The sequence below is a fragment of the Cupressus sempervirens genome, chromosome 5 (genome assembly GCF_028749045.1).
Source record: "Cupressus sempervirens isolate cs-2001-9-10 chromosome 5, ASM2874904v1, whole genome shotgun sequence".
Taxonomy (NCBI): domain Eukaryota; kingdom Viridiplantae; phylum Streptophyta; class Pinopsida; order Cupressales; family Cupressaceae; genus Cupressus; species Cupressus sempervirens.
The window spans coordinates 23,405,782-23,425,000 of NC_143122.1; the positions used below are offsets into that span (position 1 = coordinate 23,405,782).

Below are 19,219 nucleotides of genomic sequence, written 5' to 3' on the forward strand. Positions count from 1 at the left end.
GATTGTTATTTCACCAATGCCTCCTAATCATGATTAAATTGTTGAGTCATCAATGTCACGTCATAATCATATTGTGACTAGATTGTTATCTCATCAATGCCTTACCTCATTAAGATGAGATTATTATTTTACCTATATCTTCTGACCATATCATGATTAAATTGTTAATTTACCAATGCCTTCTAATCATATTATGACCAAATTGTTGTTATATCAATGCCTCCAAATCACATTAAAATTATATTGTTATTTTGTTGATGCCTCTTAATAGCATAATGATTACTCCATCTAATCCAGAAGCTAAGCACCATAACTATCATGGATTGTGGAAATCTGATCTCCTCAATAATAATTACTCATTAATACTTCTTAAATCACATAATGATTAGATTGTTATTTCAAAGAATGCGTGCTCGATTGTTATTCCACCAATATCTCCTATTCATATCGTCATTACATTTTTACTTCAGCAATACCTCTACTCATAAAATAATGACATTAACCTTCAGTTGACTACTACTTGGTTTCAATTCCTTTATATTCACACCAAGAAAGCCTCATTTGTTCTAAAAGGTCATCTATCCTTTCCCTAGACTTGTAAACCAACTCCTATTGTGGCTTGCCCTTATTTTTGACCTCTAGCTTGTGCAATGGCAAGAAGCAAGGCAAATCCCCAAGTCTTTCCAAGGCAAATCATCAGAGCTCTGTGGAAGTTTGCTGATGCCCACAAGGCAGTTGGGTCTGCTTTATCTCCAAAGAGCACAAGATATTTCAATTTCAAAGATGAATTTGTTGCCCTCCCAACAGATGTTCCAAAGGGTCACTGTGCAGTTTATGTGGGTAGTGAAAGATCTAGATTTATCATACCTACTCACTATCTCAACCATTCTCTCTTCAGGGCATTGCTTCATAGGGCTGAGGAAGAGTATGGCTTTCATCATCAAATGGGACTCATCATCCCCTGTGAAGAACTTGCCTTCCAGCATCTCACCTCCATGTTGAGGAAAAATGATCCAGCACTCAAAAACATGAAGCTTAATGAATTCATTGATTTCTCTTCTCAAAGATACATGCCTGGTGTGATAGAAGTCGCAAAACATGAATGTTATGCAATTTAGATGTCATGTTTGAATGTTATGTATGGTTAAAGACATTAAGTTTCCACAATCCATGAGTATTGAAAACTTCTAAATTTAACTGCAAATATCTTATTGTATTTAGAAGCTTTTCAGTACTCATTATGTATGCTGCCAAAGAGGCTTGGAACTTGTAGATTGCAGGTGGAATGAAACCCTAATTGGCTCATGGAAACTCCATCAATCACATCCATCATCAAGGAAGAGGCTAAAGAGTTTTGGGAGAAAACCCACTTAAAGAGATGGTTTACTCTGGCAATCTCAGGAAAATTGAAGTTATTTTTCTATCAAAAAGGATTGTGAGGAACATGACTTCTAATATCTCTGGAGATAAAGAATTATGTTGTTTCCATCCATGTCATGAGTTGGAAATTTCATGGGAATGGAGAGATCTCTGTTAAAGAAAGGGAATTCTGTTATGATGGCAAATATTCAAGCTGCGGCCAGGCTGGTGTATGGTACTACCCCGAACAAGTCTGGGAGCATGATGAATGAATGGAAGTTGCAATATATGGGCTTTTAGCTAAAGCTTTAATGGCCAGTTCTTGATGTTCAATTGATGCTACAAATCTTTAAAAATAAATAAATGGTTTTTGTTTCTAGTTCTGTCATTCCTCTGCCATATTATGTTATGAGATTGAGATATATATCTTTTAATTTTGTAATTACTGAATACATCAATTGTTCTTCATACGAAGTTAATGTTTCAGTTGTAATATTCCCGTTTTCACTCGAGCATACTTGCAGCTTTTGCAATTAAATTTGCTATTACAATAAACATTGTATCTCATTTTCGACAATAGAGGAGCCAGTAGATAATGCATTTTTCCCATTCTAGTTTGATTAATTACGAATTCTGAGAATTTGGATGCTCTATTTTAGGAGGGATGTGACTATTCTGCCTGCAAAATGTACTTTTGATCAAAAATCAGAAAATTGAAAGTACAATGGATTTTGGATTTTTCTGCATGTTTTGTAATCGAAAACAGCACAAAAAATTGAGAAAAAATCACTGTAGACTTTTAGTGTTTTGTAGGAAGATAGCCAGCGCCGAAAATGCCTTTTAAGACTAATAAGTCGTGGGTGACTTTTTTTGAAAAAAAGATCAGTTCATTTTTCATTGGGTGGAAATAAGTTAGACAAAGGATGGACTAGTTGCAAATGGCTCAATAATTTGGGTGGTAGAGTACTCTATGAATAAATGGAAGGTCCTTGATCTGAGTACTAGCTGGTTCATATGAGTCTATAGCTCATCGTGCCATATCAAAGCTAGTATTAGAGCTTTAAGTATGGATAGTATGACTTAAGAGTGTATTAGAAATAAGCTACATCTAAACTAATGGACTATTCACAGAAGATTAGCAGCTTAGTTACTAGAGCACTCTAGCTATATATGAAACGTTTTAGTGTGGCTTATGGAGGTTAATAGGGCGGCATGGGACAATGGGTGGGGTGTTGGGAGGGTTAGGAGTATTGCAAATAAGTCACATCTAAATTGGCAATAGACAATCTACAAAAGACACAAGTAGCTCATTGAGTAGAGCTTTGTAGCAACAAATAGAAGGTCCCATATTTGAATCATAGTTGGTCAATATGAGTTGTAACTCAACATTTTTGACATTTTCCATTTGGCCCAAGGGAAGATAATTTCAATCTTCTATAAAAAGTTCAAAGTTTTTGAGAAGGCCATATAAAGATCTGCCATTGGGAAACAACTGTTAGCTCTTTATTTAAGACTTTTCATATTTCATACTAAGCTTAACAAAAGTTCAAGAATAAATTTGCAAAAAATAAATATTAAAAAATGGTTTTTTTTTTTAACTCGCAATCAAATAAATTTATATTGGTATAAAAAAATTTTAAAATATAAATTCTCACATAAGTTTATAGTGACATAAGAATTTTAAAATATAAATTAAATCTATGTAATTGCATTAAGAAGATGTGGTGTAGGTTGACTACCCTTAAAAACAATCCAACATATAGAGTCATATGTCCATATTAAATGCTAACTAGTATTGTATATAGTAAGGAGGACTAAACTAACCAAGCTCAACAATAGCTTTAACAATAGCACTAGATTCCCATCTTTCAAATTCATAGTAGAACATGATTTAGTGAAAACAATGTGCCTAGAGATGTATGCCTTTCTTCAAAAGAAGTGAACCATCTCTCCTACATTGAAAGCTATGATACATGGTTACAAAGTTATGGGAGATGACTACAACTATGTACATGAATAGATGAAGGCATGGTGTTAATAGCTACTAAACAAAAGGATATCCATGATAATTTAAATATCCCTAAAAGAAAGTGACCTTAGGCTATTATGCAACTATATTTTTTATTTGCAACTAAAAAGTCCAAGTATGAGTGGAAGAGTGAAGATACCATAACAAGTTGAACTTTGAAAGAGTTGAGGCTAGAATTAAGAAAACTTACATGGATAAATCTAGAAGTATAATTGTTGAGAGTTTTATCATGACTCTAATGCCAATATTTTGACCAAGCATGTGGGGATTGTGAAAGTCATACAGTTCATACTCAAGCAACCAATATCACTTTTAAAATTATAAACAATCTTTTACAAGCTAGAAGTGAGTAGGAAAAAATGAATGCTAGTATATGTAAGATACACAAGAAATATACTATATGAGAAGAACATTTTTTATTCAGGCAAGGTAAATATATGACAAAATATAATATGAAAAGTTTCATGGTCATATAACATCGATCACAAAACTAAATAGTCTAAAAGTTCCTTAAGTAAACTAAGTAAATCAAGGACATAGATAGAAACTAGTTAGTAAATTACACTGCACACTCTTGCACCCTTTCTAATGTAGATAAGGGAAGAACATACAAATACAATAATTCAAATATGAGTCTCAATGACAAGGCCTTGTTAGGTACATATGTAAAAATCCTATCACAAATGGAGAAAATGAGAAAAATCTATTAAAAAAAGTCTCTCTCCAAAAGAGAAAAATATATTTAAAAATATGTACAAATGGTAGAAAGAGCTCTCATTTCCTATTCTAGTGTTATAGTGCTTAGGTATTTTCATCTTGGTGCCTTGTCCATCTTTGATTTAAGGGTGGTTCATTTCAAATAACTCCCTTCTATTACATTATGAGTGCTTAGGGATCCTAGAATGGATTGGTTATATTGACCTTGGCTCTAATGTCATGTTAAAAATCTCAAGTAATAACTAGGATTTGAATCTAGTACCTCTCATTTATTACTATGTTTCTTTACCATTGAGCTATTAATTCTCTCATAAAGTCTAGCTCATTTTCCAACATAATGTATGTTAGAAAACCTTTTATCCTCATATATTCATTAAGTTTTTTTTTCTTTAAGTTATAAACAACATCTTAACTTTTAATAATCCTTTTTCCACAAATTTATGGTGGATTTGTTGTTTTGGTATACACAATTGGAAAGAGAGAAGTGGTGCTAGAACTAAAATAGGGTTGATAAGTTGGAGAAAGATTATTGAATTTCCTACATTTCATGAAATCTTAAATAACACTCAATGATCCACCGTTAAGAAGAGAGTGAATGATATGAAATAAAGAAAGAAAGATTCTTTTATAGTTCAAGTGTGAGGGACCATATGCGTATGGGTCAACAGATGACTGACTTAAAATAAAATAAAAGTACCTATGTTCTTTGAAGAAGCACTTGAATGTACTACAAAAGAGATACATATGTTAACTCTATAACATTTGAGCTAGTGATTTTTTCTCACACAAATTCTCAGATAGCAAAATCAATCTTTGTTAAAAATGAGAACTGTAAAGACGATTTATGATTCAAAGGCATGCACAATCAAAACTAAAAACAATGAAGCATAATATTTTCAATAATACAATCAAAACACCTAAAACAATGAAGCATAATATTTTCAATAATACAAACACACACCTACTGATGAGTACAAACAGGGTCCTCCAGAATTCAGCAGCTATTTTGGGTCTGCAAGTACCTTTACATTTTGATGTTGTTTTGGCATTTCTCGTACATGATCAATCTGCACTTTGCTTTTTGTTTTCTTCGACTGCCATCACGAGCTTCATGTCATATCTGTCTCCTCAATAGTCTTTTCACTCTGTTATCTACCTAATCCCATTTCTTCAATCCATCTTGACACCCAAAGACAACAAATTTCAGTTCACTTCAATACCAAATGTAAAATGTATGGTACCTAAAACTCAACATACATTTCAGAAACAGCAGAAAGCAAAGAAAGTCACATGCAAGAGACATTGTACAACAATTTGAGAGACAGAAACTTTGGTTTCCACAACAATTTGTCTGTTTAATTTTTCTTCGGTTAACTAAACTCTCTGTAAATGATAGGCAAGCCTTTTCACAGGCATCATCCATGCACAATAAAAGCCAAGACAAACAATAGATTCCAAAGTACGCAAGGAAAAACAGAACCAGTTAAAGATGGCCATATATTTTTGGGTAACAAACAATAACCACCAAGGCATGAAAAGCTTTTGACATTGTCCACAATCCTTCAAGGAGAGCCAATAAATATTTATAACTTTGTGAAGAAGTAATGATACTACATGTGATTATCGTCCTTTTCTGTTCAAGCTATGGTCCCATTTCAGGTAATTTTAAGGAGAGACGTTGATAGAGTGAAATGGAAAATTATCTGCCAAGTGTAGGGACACTCGGGCTCATGGATAAGATTTCTAGGGACACAAATCCTTACATACATAGTACCACTTAAGTTGTGTTTTCTATGGTACCCCTTAGACTCTAGTCACATTTAATTTGCCTAGGATGCCTTTGGTCTTGGTTGCTAACTTGATGAGTATGATAGTTACCGAATGCTATTAGGTGGTTATGAAGGGTAACATCTGGTTTTTCTAATATTTATTTATATTAAAGCAATGTATTTGTAAGAATGAAATTATTAGTCATTACTTGAAAGTAAAATAAATCTATATAATGTATAATTATAATTTTTCATATTTTTTATTTTGATCTTGATCAAATATTATGAGGTGTAAAATTGTAATTTGATTGTTTTATTGATTATTATTTAAGTGTAGTGCACGTAGATAGTTAGCAACATTAAAAAAATAGAGAATACAACAAGTGAGTGTCCATGTATTTAATTTACACATGGTTAAATAGTATATCAACAAGGACACAACACAACTAAGGATAGATGATCTATCTAACATTAGCATGATAGATAACTATTAATTATTTAAGATGTAGATTGTGCAATCCACAATAGATGTTTCAAAGCATATTTATTTATAAATTCAATAATAAATAGTTTTGTCACAAATGTATGTTCTCATGGACAACAATCTAATTGAAATGTTTGCACTCTTTAATAGTATGGGCCCCTTTTCCATGCAATTCAATTCAAAAGCCTCAATGTCAATTCTAATATTTCTCTGAAACATAGAGGAAAGTGGTAGAGAAATAATTGAAATTATTATTAAATTTTAGTTGTAACTTAATAATTCTTAAAACTAGTAAATTAACTTAATTAATTATTAAATTATTGGCAACTCAAAAATGGGTGTGAAAATTTAGTTATTTTGGAAATATGTAGAAGTAAAATATACATTAGAAACCAATCTTTTCTTTTGTGTTGGCTATACATGTCACCTAGAACATATTTTGAAATCAAAGCAAAAAAAATTACATATGGTTTTTTGGGAGGTGGTAGGATCCCTCATTTGTAGTTTCCCTCCTTCCTTATATTTTTATTATGACCAACCCACCTTATAATAAATTATTCACCCATCTATGTTCATCCACACAAACTTTGAACTTAGTATTAGTCGCATTTAACTTATATTGAATGTGTTAAGGAAATTTCTTTATGTACTATGCAAGTCCTGCACATTCACACTTTTACACTCTTCCCCAATTACCTTCAACAAGTTTGTCAAACCTTTTAGAGTTTTCCTGCTCATAATATAAAAGTGGATACTACCAACATATCAATGCATTGAATTGCCAAATCTAATTTTAATCATGTGTGAAAAAGAGTTCCACTATGGTAATGTACTTCCCATCAAACATTAGAGATCATATAGGTTCTTGTTACACTGTATATTTGGAAATATCTTAGTTGGTAGTGTTATGAATGATAGATCAAATATTCTTAAACCACTTCATAATGAGCAACAAAATTACCTCAAGAACTCAACTTCCCTATCTAAGGTATAACTTTGTTGCAAACTATGAAATACCATGAATTCAAAGTGTAAATTGCATTTCAATAAGTATCACTCATATTTTAGCAGGCATTGAAATGCATCATTTTAAACAAATGTTAACCACATAAACTTAAAATTATTACCACTTTATGTAATGCCCCGCCAAGGGATCCAAAGAATTTCACTAAGTTTACCAAACAATTTTTTTTTTTAAAACATGAAAGTAAAACTATACACAACACTAGCGGAAGCAATAGTAACATCCAACTGACAATAACATAACATAACAATTACATTCTTTAAAGATCCCTTAACATTGAATTACTTCTAATCCTAACTTATTCATCTAACATTACATCCTTAACAATGAAATAACAAAGATACATCCAATGTTCTTAAACCATATACAAGTGTACATTTTAGATTTCTCAATCATCCACTATACACTTTACAAGGTATGAAAAACTTAAAAGAATAAACATCCATGTAAATAAAGAACATCATCATTCAATATTAATCCATGATGCAATAACATAATGAAACCATATACCATACATGATACTTCATCATCATAAAGATATAAACATCCATCATAAAAGATAACCATATATTACAAACATAACTAAGTGCACGGTTCCTCCCAACCGTAAATAGCATCATTAGACCATCGTGGATCCTAGCCATCCCTCCGTGCGCAACATTCCAAAGCACCGAAGAGATCATCAGCTATAAACATAGTAGGAATGTCACTCCTAACATATCCTACTAACAAAGTAAACTAAAGCATAATATATCATCAGCTAACATATGCAATTCATCAATACAAGAACATACCAGTAAATACATCCATCATAAGGTATATCGTCTATCATAATGCTCCAAGAACAGAATGAAGATAAATACCAACCAAGAATACTCCAGCCACGGTGTCTCAAACGGATCTCAAATGATAAGAGTGATAAAACACTACCACCCGACCGCGTGGAACCTAAGTGGTCCACTCCCACCGTGCTGAGGAGATAATCTCAAGTCCCAAACAGGATATCAAAACCACAAAGCATAAATCTCTTAAGTCCAAGAATCCTAAAAGTACACTAACTCAAAGGTTCCATTCACACAAAATCGACATCTAATTCCCAGAGGCACACAATGACATGTAGGAAACCTACTCTGCAAGCGGGAAAGTGTCATCGCATTTATCTCGTACAAGTTACCCTGGCAGTTAGCTAAACTCCACGGGTCCATACAGATCTCATGCGGCCACTAGTATCCTCTCATACTGATGAGGCATACTATGGAATGCAAGGTCGCAACCATGCGTCTCACTACTCCCATCCTAGCCTGTACAAGCGCTCCAGGCATGGGCGCCAAAACAATTATCTTTTTAGGTTCATTTAATCCCCATTTAGTGTGTAAATGTTATCACTTATTAACCAAACTTACAATGAGTTACTGTTGTCACTTAGGTTTGCACCCTTGTCCAAGGCCTATGCGCGAGGACAACCTAGTGAAACATAGAAACAACCTCCAAGCTGTGGGACCTGAACTACGAGGTTGAGTCTCCAGAGAAGGCCGGCTTCCTCTTACTGTCAAGGCGCACCTATCTATTCTCAGAAGGGAAAGGGAGAAAGAGAGCGTTAAAGCAAATCTACCTAGTCTAATCTAAGGCGGTGATGCACCAAAACAGAGTGTTCAAACTCATTCTTGCCCGTATATATACTACAAAACCATAATAACATACAAAAGTCATACACGTCCAAACTTATATCGATCAATAATCACATACAGATCAGAAAAAACCAACTGAATGACACTAGGAAAAGGAGATTTCACTTATGTATTATCCAATAGGCCAAAGATAGATACAGTATGCAGATCATTGATCTCAACAATACACCAATGGGAGGCAAAGTGATGCACATTCACACTGACGGCTGAAAGAGATGATACAGGCTATTACATGGCTCAGAGACAAAGGGATTTTACACTGCAAGTCTGCAAGCAGTAGCAGAGAAAATCAGAAAGAATCGACCCTGAGAACAGATCACAAAATTGCCTTTATAGATCAGGCATAACTGAAGATTTCCGCGTTACATTCACTTCTTACCTACTGGCATTAACTTCCCATCTTGAGAATCCAATCGAGGATCTGATTGAAATCCTGGCCTGCATACCGAGAAAAATTTCTTTCTGAGAAGAGCCTAGAGAAGATAGAAACAGCGCCACAACATTCCCTGACATGGTAGATGGATCGACCGGATGGATGGAGTGTCCTTATGTCCTGCATTCATTCCTGGTAGGTCAGAAATGATTGCGAAGATCAGATCGCAAGATACGTCGATCGTCTCTGCATCTTGGTTCATGAATCATCCTAGCCTATTAGTCGACCCGATTTCTTATATGCCGACTAGGCCACGCGGGCCAACTGTAATCCTTTGTTTTTCCACCTGGAGAGTCCTTCCACGGTTGACCGCCTTCATCGAACTAACCGCGTCACCCTACCATCTAACCGCTGGCCGTTAGCTAATTGCCACGTCGAAAACTGGACCCGCGAGGACACGTGTCAATCGGGCGCGATGTCGCCATGGTAAAAATCTTGCAGCTTCACTAAGGTGACATGGCGCCTACCATTGATCTTTTCTCATCCGACGATCACGAAGACTCGTCTTGCTCTGTGTTGTCTTTACCCCGGGCCATCGTATCTAGTGACAACTCAGCATCCGCACCGCACCTGAATGACACGTGGTAAATGGGTGCTATGTCACCATGATAAAAATCTCGCAGCTTCACCATGGCGAGATGGTGCCTACTGTTGATCTCTTCTAATTTGACGGTCACAGAACTTGACCTCCCGTAACCCTCTGTTTCTATTGATTCGTCGGGCTCGCTAATACGTGGCGTCCTCCTGTTGGTTTGTCGGTCATCCCATCCTAACTGCTTCTAACGGCATGAAATGCAGCCCCGCCAGGACACGTGGCGCACGGGCGCTATGTCGCTGATGCTAAAGTCCGGGCAGTTCCCGATGGCGAGATAGCGCCAGCCATAGATCTTTGCAGATCTGACGATCAAAGTGACATCGTACTTCACTCGCCGTCCCTTCTGAAAACTACTGGGCCCGTGGTACACCGTGTCCTGACATATACACATGGCATCATCTGATTGGTGAACCCGAGACTTGATCCATAGAATGGCCACGCGGCAGATGGGCGCTATGTTGCCATGATAACATCTGCGCATCTCCGCCATAGCGAGATGGCGCCATTCGTTGACGCAATCAAATTCGACGGTGGAGATCATAAATCTTGACTGTGCCAACCGTACTAATAGAGACTCCAGCTTGGTTACGCGCAGCGGTTCCTTTTGATTCGCTGTCGTGGCACCGGGCTCCGCCAACTGGGCAGATGAGGTACATAATGGGGCCCAATATTTTGTCTAAAGCTCTCGCTGTTTATTTTCTCCGGCCCGCCAAACTTTACCCGACCATCGCAACATTTTTTCAGCAACATGACCCGCCCGCCGACGTGAGCATCTCCGTCAGGCGCTATGTCGCCATGGAGATTTTCTGGTTGGCGTGCGATAGCGCCATAGCGCCTGCGGCGCTAGAAAACTTTCCCGACCTGCCCTCCGTTGTAGCCCACCCATCGGGCCCACCAAACACATGTCAATCGGGCGCGATGTCGTTGATACTATCTCTCGTGCAACTTCCGATGAGGAGATCGTGTCGACCGTCGATCCATCTAAAATCTGACGGAAGAGAAACTTTGGCGGGTCGGGGCATTAAAATAACAATTTTTTAGGCTAACCGTTGAACAAGCCGCAGATTTGAATTTGAGTCTTTGGCGGTAAAACCAGAGGTAACACTTCTGGCGACTCGCAGGGGGCATGAGCCTGCTCAATGCATGACCAGTGCCTGAGAATGATCCATTGGGCTATGGAGTCGGAAAGAGGACCAGGAGGCACAAAGCTGAGAGCTGCAAGAACCCTAACCCTTAAAGAGAAAATCAAAACATTAAAAACCCTTAAGGTTCTAGCTCTACTTCTATGATTGGAAACAAAAAAATAGGACCTCCTCAGCAGCGTGAGACATGTCAAAAATGACTCACGAAGAGAGCCATGTGCTCGTGCACTTATTGCAAAACAGAAACAAGCAGGAAGCAACTGGATTAACTATGTACATGGATTCACAACCCTTCAGAAATAGGGCTTCAGATAGATCCCATTGACTGGAATGGGTAGAATTTCACCACTTGGCCTGCTTAGTTGGAATGCGTTGGCCTGTTTGCAACTGGAAATCAGATAAGGGCCACTCCATAATGGGTCAAATTTGGAGTGCCTTCCTGGTTTTGCTCTGTCTAAGTCCCACTTGAGAACTAAATCTCCCTCTCTGAAGATTTTGGCCCTTGCCTTCTTCTCAAAATTCCTCTTCATCTGTTGCTGGTGAATCTCTAGAGTTTTCATGGCTTTGTTTCACTTTTCTTCCAACTCAATTAGTTCTGCCATTCTTACTGACATGGCATCATCTTCAACCAGTTCTAGCTGATGAGCCAACTACAAGGATGGGAACTCCAATGAGATTGGGAGTCTAGCTTCCCTACCATATACTAGCACAAAAGGTGAATTCCCAATAGATCTCTTGGGTGTTATCCTATCAGCCCACATAGCAGTCCTTAATTTCTTGTGCCAGGTCCTCTAATTGTCTTCTATTGTCCTCTTCATAATTCTGATCAGATTCTTGTTGGAAGATTCAGCCAAACCATTACCCTGAGGATAGTAGTTCGATGATGTGCTCAGGTAGATATTGTGATTCATGGCCCATGCACAAATTTGGGTTCCAACAAAAGACTTGGCATTATCTAAGATGATAGTAGAAGGAGCACCAAATCTAGATACAATTCCATCAAGGAATTCAACAACTGATGGCTCTGTGGCATCCTTCAAGGCAACTGCCTCTGTCCACCTAATGAAATAATCAGTAGCAGCCAATATCCATTTATAACCTGCACTAGATGGAGGATTAATGGGGCCTATAAAATCCAACCCCCACTGAGTGAAGGGTTGATCCACCTGAATAGGATGAAGAGGAAGAGCTGCAAGTCTCTGTTTGCCTAAGAAAAAAGCACATTTCTCACATTTCCTCACATACCTATAACAATCATGGAACAGAGATGGCCAATAATATCCAGCCCTCATGATCTTCATAGCGGTTGTTCTTGCAGAGAAGTGGTCGCCATCAGGGCCATCATGGAGTTCTCTAATCACCCTTTCAGCCTGATTCTCTTCAACACACCTCAACAGGGTCCCATTAAAATCCCTCCTGAATAGGATATCGTCAATCACAACATAGGGAATGGATTGTAGTCTATATTGTCTTCTTTTAGTTCTATCCAATCCGTGAGGGTATCCATTCCCTAATAAGAAATTCTTCATGTCATTTATCCAGCTCCTTGGACCGTCAGCGTACCTTTCCTCCTGTTGCTCTGCTATCACCATGGCAACTTCTTCATCTGAGTTCTAATCTGATAACATTTCTTTACATAATCCTCTTCCTCTTACCAATTTGGTAATCTGAATGTCAACATCATATTCCATTACCCTAGTGATCCATCCAGCTCTCTTCTCACTGACATCTTTTTTTAACAGGAAGTCTTTTACACTTGCATGGGGTACCAACAAATGGATCTTATTATGGGATAAGAGGTGTCTGAACTTCTTCAAGGCTCTAATGACTGCAAGGGCTTGCTTCTCAACAAAGCTATACTTATCTTCATATTCCTTAATCCCTTCACTAAAGAAGGCTATGGGCTGCTCCTCATTCTTGTCATTTGTTTGTGTCAAGACAGCAGAGATACTTGACTCACCACCTAAGGTGTAGAGGATGAAATCTTTCTCAAATTTTGGGTTCATGAGGGTAGGGGCCGATGCTATGGCTGCCTTGATCTTTTCAAAACTCTCCTTCCCCTCCTTGGTCAATGAGAAGACCATATCTTTCTTGAACATGGCTGTAAGGGGTTTCACCATGGTGGCAAGATTAGGAATAAACCTTCTTACAAAATTTATCCTACCAAGGAAACTTTGTAGCCCTTTCTTGTGTTTAGGGAGAGGAAGGGCAAGTATTGTTTTTATTCTTTCTGGATCAACGGTCAATCCATCCTTAGATACAATGTGTCCCAATAGTTTTCCCTGGTTTGTAGCAAAGACACATTTGGCTGGGTTGAGAGATACCCCAAACTCTCTACATCTTAGAAATATGTATCTCAAATGATCAAGATGATCCTCCACATTCTTGGAATACACAGTTATATCATCAAGGTATACCAAGACAAACTTGTCAATTAATCTTCTGAAAGCTACCTTCATTGCCTTTTGGAATGTGGCACCTGCATTTGTTAATCCAAATGGCATTTTGCAATAAGCATAGGTGCCCCATTTAGTAGTAAATGTTGTCTTGTATCTATCAGACTCTTTAACCAGCACTTGGTTATAACCAGAAAACCCATCAAGCAAAGAGAATCTCCTTGACCCATTGACCTTGGACAGAATTTGCTCCATAGAAGGGAGAGGATGGTGATCTTTAAGGGAAGCCTGATTGAGATCCCTAAAGTCCACACACAATCTGATTTCTCCATTCTTCTTCCTCACAGGGACAAGGTTAGCTACCCATGATGAGTGTTTGATGGGAAAAATTATGTTAGCCTCAATCAGTTTGGACAGTTCTTTCCTTATTAAAGGTTCAATCTTGGGATTCACTGGCCTCTGTTTTTGCCTTACTGGTTTGACCCTATCAACTAAATCTATGGTATGTTGAAACAAACTAGGGTCAAACCCTTTTAAATCATCATATGTCCAAGCAAATACAGCACTAAATTCTTGACATAGATGAATGAAATCTTCTTGCTCAGCTTTAGAACATACCTTCCCCATGTTAAGAGATTTTCCATCAGCAATAGTAACTGGGGCATGGTCATCCTTTTCTGCAGCTAGATTCATCCCTTTGCCTCTTGTTTGATCATCAGGATTAAAGACACCCTCCAAGGTAATGAGACCCTTGGGCAGCTTGTTGGAACTGAGATGAATGATCTGACCACCATATTGATCTTGTAGTCTTAGCTGATTTCTCTCTGAAAATTCTGCTTCATTCTGCAAGAAGCTCACAATTTTCTCATCAGACTCGAACACTTGCCAATGAGTATTATTATTAGGAACAGTAGGCCTCACCACTACCCTTATTTGTTGTTTCTTTTCTTCCTCAAGATTCCCTGGCACATCATAAGATGCACCCACTGCTGCAAGTCTATCAGCATGTTTATTTTCTTTCCTAGGAATGCTCTGAATGTTAAATGCATTGAAACCCTCAAGCAAATCCCAGACTCTATGTTTATAAGACTTGAGCAGGCCATTTTTGGTGATATTCTGATTTCTCACTTGGGTCACTACCAACTCACTGTCCCCATATACTTTCAAGGCTTGAATTCCCCTCTTTTGGGCAAGTAGGAGACCTTGGATCAAGGATTCATACTCGGCCAAATTATTGGTACAACTGAATTGGAACCTAAAAGAGAAGTAGTATCTTATTTGTGTAGGAGAGATCAACATAACACCAACCCCTGATCCATTTCTATTCCTTGAGCCATCAAAGTACATACTCCATACTCCATTTATGTCGTCATTAGTCCTAACAAGGTCAGGAACTTGAACCTCCTTCTCTATTATGCAATATGTACTAAGGCCTATCTCAAGGGTTTCCGACATAGGTTCAAACTGACATGTATTTTCCCACTCATCCAAGAAGAAATCAGGAATCCCTGCTATGGAAGTGACAGGCTCGTTTACTATGTTATTTTCGTTCACCTCTAGGATAGGGCAATTCATATTGATGAAGTTGGGAGTGTAGGGTTCAGTGTGATGAAGGGCTTGAGGTTCTGCTCTTATTGAAGCATTGGCCCCATATCTAGTCTTAAATGACATGTAAGACCAATCAGCAGATATGAATCCACCAATTTGAGCAGTGAAGTCTCTCGAAAGACAGATGGCAAAATAGGGCTTAACCTCAGCAACAGATATGTCTTGAATCACAGTACAACCAGGGCATGCATGTAGGGCCATTTCCACACTTCTAAGGATGCCTACGGTTTTGACAGTACTCCCATCTAGTTGTAACACATCCCTAACAGTGGGCTCATATTTCATCCCTAAAGCATCAGCAACACACCTAGGCATTACTGAGCTGCTAGCCCCCGAATCTATCATGCAATTATGGACTAACTTGTCCCCTATAATCAGAGAAACATAAAATGGAGGAGGTCTAACCTTTTTATTTGCCTCCACATCTCCTGCTGGTTGTACTAAACTAGTGGCACTCTCCATGGTAGATGACTGATCCTTGGGCTCAATCCTTTCCAATTCTTGCTGTAGCATCTTCCTCTGCATTGGTATGGTAGCAATAGCATCCCACATGGAAATGTTTACATTGGTCTTCTTCATTTTCTCTACCACACTTAATGGGGCACTAGGGATTTTGGTAGAAACTTTGGGGGCTGCACTTACAAGAGGTTGAGATGGGGCAACAAAAGGATCACTTGCGTCCTCATTTCTTGGACCTTGCTTTTTATGTTGTGAAGTGTTTGTCTGCTCATTTGATGTTTGTGTGTTAGGTATAACACTTGAAGTTGAGGCCTGCTTAGGAGAAGGAGGAGCAGCATGTTCCATAGCTCTCTTCTTGCTTCTTGTGTTATGAGCAACGGAGTGCTGGTTTACATTACAATGTTCCTCCATCTGGTGATTCATAAAAGAGCAATCACCCTGCCTCTGAACATATGAGGCCTCCTTGGGATGATCTTCTTTGTGTGATTGCTTTACTATGGACTCCTAGACAGTTAGGGCCAAATAAGATTCTGCTTTCTGACATAGGCAGTAGGTATAAGAATAGTTACATGAGGGACAAAAATCTTGGTCTTGGGCCAAGTTATTTTGAGGGACTATAGCTCTGTTCTGATTTGAGCTTGAAGCAGAAGCATGACTATTCTGCCTATTCTGATCAAAAGAGCTATTCCACTGATTAGGAGGCCTACCACCACTTGGAACCTGATATTGCAATTGGGGAGGCTTGCCACCTTGGGCCTGCTGTCTTTCTAAGGCCACCACCTTGTTACTCATCTTTTGTATTAGAGAAAAACTATCCTCTAGTATCTTCCCTTGGTCCTTCAACTCCCTCCCCTGCTCTTGTAATTTTTTATCTAGGGTCTTTTCTCTTTTATCTGCGTTCAGTACTAGACCTTGGAGCATTTCCTTGAGTTCATCTATTTCGTTTGAGGATGTGGAAACTTGGGGGACTGGAGTAAGGGCTTGCGATGTAGAAATTGTAGGGAGAGGGGCTATTGCTGGTTGGTGGTTGGGAACATCAGGAAAGAAAGGCATAGGAGGCCTTGGAGCCAACTTTCCTCCTTGTATTAGAATGTTCTTAGCTTTTATGGCTGTCTCATAAGCATTAGGTAATGTATCTCCTCCCATAGTTTGGATTGTGGTGGCAATATCACTGTTAAAAGCTCTAAGGTAATGCAAGAAGGCATTACCAGGGGTAGGTTTCACTATAGTAGGTATTCTATCCCATGTCTTTTGGAATCTGTAATTAAAATCAATCATACATTCATGGGGGGCTCTTTTTATTGTAGTCAGCTGCTCTAATAGTGACAAATGGTCACTCTTATCCTCAAAATGTTTGCATAATCCTGCTCCTAGTCCATCCCAATCAGTTATCGAACCATGAGCTAAGCCTCTATACCACTGTAATGCTTTTCCTTTTAAAGATGAGGCTAGAAGTCTGACGGCAACATCATCTTCTGTAATACCATGAATATTGCAGACATTCGCTACCTCTTGGATATGCTCTAGGGGGGAAATAGAAGTTTCACCAGTAAAATTAGGTATGCTTTTTAGTGCAGCTACTAGTATATCATGTCTTTGGGCTAACAACAGAGGACTTCCACCATTAAAGGTGGCAAAAGGATGAACTCTTGGCTGTGCCATATAAACAAGTGTTCTATTGATGAGTATTGATGGCAATCTAGGCTGAGTTCGAACAGTAGGAGGAGTAGAGATAGATCTCACAGGTATATTGATTGTTACTCCACCTCTAACTGGTGATAATGAAGCTCTAGCCCTCCTTCTTCTAGGACTTGAAAGTGAGAGTTCTTGATATTGAAAATTACCTCTACAAGATGCCCTTGTTTCAGCTCTGGGCATGAATTTCTGCAACTTTGGCCTGAAACCAGATTTGTCGATGCTCAAAGTCGCCAAGTACTTGATGAATCAGCCTCTTGAAGGCTTGAATACTGAAGCCAACACTACTTCTTCAGCATTAATCTCAGAAACTCTTTCTTCTTTTGACACCAGTAGACATGAAATCTTCTGATATAGGTCCCACCGGGCGTGGCAAAAACTGTTGTCACTTAGGTTTGCACCCTTGTCCAAGGCCTATGCACGAGGAAAACCTAGTGAAACATGGAAACAACCTCCAAGCTGTGGGACTTGAACTACGAGGTTGAGTCTCCGGAGAAGGCCGGCTTCCTCTTACTGTCAGGGCGCACCTATCTATTCTCAGAAGGGAAAGGGAGAAAGAGAGCGTTAAAGCAAATCTACCTAGTCTAATCTAAGGCGGTGATGCACCAAAACAGAGTGTTCAGACTCATTCTTGCCCGTATATATACTACAAAACCATAATAACATACAAAAGTCATACACATCCAGACTTATATCGATCAATAATCACATACAGATCAGAAAAAACCAAACGAATGACACTAGGAAAAGGAGATTTCACTTATGTATTATCCAATAGGCCAAAGATAGATACAGTATGCAGATCATTGATCTCAACAATACACCAATGGGAGGCAAAGTGATGCACATTCACACTGATGGCTAAAAGAGATGATATAGGCTATTACATGGCTCAGAGACAAATGGATTTTACACTGCAAGTCTGCAAGTAGTAGCAGAGAAAATCAGAAAGAATCGACCCTAAGAACAGATCACAAAATTGCCTTTATAGATCAGGCATAACTGAAGATTTCCGCGTTACATTCACTTCTTACCTACTGGCATTAACTTCCCATCTTGAGAATCCAATCGAGGATCTGATTGAAATCCTGGCCTGCATACCGAGAAAAATTTCTTTCTAAGAAGAGCCTGGAGAAGATAGAAATGATGCCACAACATTCCCTGACATGGTAGATGGATCGACCGGATGGATGGAGTGTCCTTATGTCCTGCATTCATTCCTGGTAGGTCGGAAATGATCGCAAAGATCAGATCGCAAGATACGTCGATCGTCTCTGCATCTTGGTTCATGAATCATCCTAGCCTATCAGTCGACCCAATTTCTTATATGCCGACTAGGCCACGCGGGACAACCGTAATCCTTTGTTTTGCCACCTGGAGAGTCCTTCCACGGTTGACTGCCTTCATCGAACTAACTACGTCACCCTACCATCTAACCGCTGGCCGTTAGCTAATTGCCACGTCAAAAATTAGACCCGCAAGGACACGTGTCAATTGAGCGCGATGTCGCCATGGTAAAAATCTTGTAGCTTCACTAAGGCGACATGGCGCCTACCGTTGATCTTTTCTCATCCGACGATCACAAAGACTCGTCTAGCTTTGTGCTGTCTTTACCCCGGGCCCATCATATCTGGTGACAACTCAGCATCCACACCGCACCTGAATGACACGTGGTAAATGGGCGCTATGTCACCATGATAAAAATCTCGCAGCTTCACCATGGCGAGATGGCGCCTACCGTTGATCTCTTCTAATCTGACGGTCACAGAACTTGACCTCTCGTAACCCTCTGTTTCTATTGATTCATCGGGCCCGCTAATA

At 38.7% G+C, this 19,219-nt stretch overlaps 1 pseudogene; it reads left to right on the plus strand.

Annotated features, from left to right (window-relative positions):
* The first annotated feature begins 557 nt into the window (after nt 1–557).
* On the plus strand, nt 558–1,738 carry LOC149554404 (indole-3-acetic acid-induced protein ARG7 pseudogene; annotated as a pseudogene).
* The last annotated feature ends 17,481 nt before the right edge of the window (nt 1,739–19,219 follow it).